This window comes from Pteropus vampyrus, unplaced genomic scaffold, assembly GCF_000151845.1.
Source record: "Pteropus vampyrus isolate Shadow unplaced genomic scaffold, Pvam_2.0 Scaffold531, whole genome shotgun sequence".
Classification (NCBI taxonomy): domain Eukaryota; kingdom Metazoa; phylum Chordata; class Mammalia; order Chiroptera; family Pteropodidae; genus Pteropus; species Pteropus vampyrus.
The window spans coordinates 48873-51801 of NW_011889312.1; positions in this window are offsets into that span (position 1 = coordinate 48873).

Consider the following 2929-nt stretch of genomic DNA (forward strand, 5'->3'; position numbering starts at 1 on the left):
ACATTTTCTAAATTTTTAAAAACCAAATTGATCTTCTTTACAGTAGGCAGTGGCAGGAAAGAAAAGGCTGCTAAGCTTGGGTCTCAGAACTGGTGATACCCTCATAAAGAATTAGGTTGAAATGGCCAAGAACATATCTTCACTGAGGCAGAAAGGACAAACTGTTAAACTTCAAGATGGCTTTTGATGAAGTCTGATCACTTGTAGAAAGGTTCTTCTAAAGTCTCCATTAACTTGGATTAGTTTCTGAATCATTTTACCAGGAAGCAGCTCAGTTTCTTATGGACAGGGAATATTCAAGGTGTGAAAAAGGTTGACGAACAGGTTTGAACACAGTCATTTGTTCCCAGAGCCCACTCAGGAACTGCCTTCAGACCCCAGAGACATGGTTCCCAGAGTTCCTATGGTCTGTGGTTTGATAAAAGATAGAGCAAAACATTCTTTAGAGGAACTAAGAACATGAGGAAGCTATTGAGAGGTTGTTCATTTATCTGGTAAAAATATAGAATTCGATTTCTTCAGGGAACTTCAGGATTATGGGGATTTGCCTTTCAATATAATCTAATTACAGTGGGAGAAGCAGAGTGACAGAGCATGCTCATAGCCAGCTCTGAGACAATAATGTGGAAAAGCCAACTCATATCTAAATTTTAGTCTTTTATGAACACAGGAGGTAAAGTTTAGAATTTGGATTTCTATAAATATAGATGAAGATTAATATCCTTTAAAAAAGAAAGCAAGTGATTAAAAGCTTGCAAAAAACTGAAGTCCAACCGAGACTTGGAATGCTCACCGAGATGGGAGAAATTTTCTATTATAATGGATATCGTTTTGGCTGCAGCTTAGAAACTTAGAGTTCTCATTGTTAGTGATTTTTTAAGAGTCTGTAATCAGTTTATTTTGGGCTGTGATCCAAGAGTTATTTGATGTGTTTAAATTACTAAGCAATTGAGACTTAGAAAAATTAATTTTCTGAATTATTTTTCTTCTAGGTAGAAAATATGGTGTATGTAATTTATTCCTTTATATTTATAGTTTGGGGAGGTGTTTTTCAATAAATATTTGTATTTTATGGTGCTGGGAAAAGGGTATATTATTTGCTTATATGGAACAAATATATAAATATGCAAATAGGCAGAGTGAAATTTTAATATTTAAACCAATGTGCTTTTCTCCTCCCAATTTGTCTACATTAACCCTGTGCTCATCAGTTGCACAGCAGCAAGGGGTTAGATACTTACTTCCTAGTAGAAATATACAGAAAAGGAGGAGAGAAAGACAGAGAGTTCATCTTTTGAGCTTTGATGTATCTGATGTTAGTCTGTAGAGTGAAATAAGATTTGGTGGCCTCAGAGAGATATGGCAAGTGGGATTGGGGCTAAAGGCTGCACAGCAAAGTGTGTAGGTTATGTAAGTAACAGAGTTGATTACAGAAAGCTACACAAATATACTTTATTTAAGGGTTCTGGCACAGGATCTTGTTATATCTATCAGGATTTTCAGATTCCTTCCACTGAATCCTTTCTAGCAAACTGAAGCCAGGGAAGGATTTTATTAAGATATAGGGATAATGTCCATCAAACTTCAGACTTTATTTATTAATTCAGGTGACATTTCTATCAATCACAAAACCAAGTGGAATGTGATGGCACCAGGAAATTGACACTCTCTCTAATGACAAAAGTATTCTACCTTTATCACTGTCTTGAAGCTTCTCAGTTTCTTATGGATAGGGAATATTCAAGGGATGAAAAATGTTGACAAACAGATTTAAAGACAGTCATTTGTTCTTAGAGCCCACTCAGGAACTGCCTTCAGACACCAGAGACATAGTTCCCAGAGTTCCTATGGTCTGTGCTGTTTTTACCCAGAAAAACATGCAGTGTCTGCTCTCACTAGCATCAACAATATGGATATTCTATTCCCCATTTGATTGCTCAATAGTTTATATCAGTCAAAGTCTTGGTCTGATTCACCTGGCAGGTAAAACCTATATCAAATGACAAGAAAGACTGTAAATACAGTGATTCTTTTAACTCTCTATAAATAAAAAAGGGATTTATAACATAGAGACCATTTTTCCAAATGTTGAAGGAATGTTCCAAAAATTTAGAGCAGATACAAATGGCAGGTAGCCACTAAAGTCTATTCCTTGATTGTTACATCAACAAAACTCTTTTGCTATCCTTTAATATCAAGAAAAAAAATTCTTACACACAAAAAAATTCAACTGCATTGCAAATAAATTAAAACATATTCATTTTCTCCTAAAAAAGAAAGCCACCATATATTGTCAAACTTGCTAAATCCAGTTATTAGTTCTAGTAGATCATTTTATTAGATGGCTTACAAATTTCAACACACACAATCATGTCATATGTGAATTCAAACAATTGTACTTCTTTCTTTTAAATTGGTATGTATTTTATTTTATTTTCTTGCCTTATTAAAGTGTGTAGTAGCTTTGATAAATGGTTGAATAGAAGTGGGGAGAGTAAAAATCTTTTGCCTTGTTCCCAACATTTGGGCAAACCATTCTTTATTTTGTCATTAAACATAATTCTATTGTAAATTTCTATAGATTTCTTTATCAGGTTCAGGGAGTTCTTTTTCTAGTCATTTGGAAGTTTTATTGTGAACTCATGTTGATTCTTTTCAAATGTTTTTTCTAGTATTTATAAATATGAATGACATGCTTTTTCCATTTATTCTGTTAATGCATTGAATCACATAGATTGCTTTTTGAATGTCAATCTTACATTCCTGGGATACACCCCACTTGGTCATGATGTAGTATCTTATATATGTTTGTATTTGCTAATGTTGTCTTATTGTTTGCATCTATGCATGAATATTGATCTGTAATTTCTTTTTTTATATCTTTGCCTGATTTTGGTATTGAGATAATTCTGGCTCATAAAATATTTGA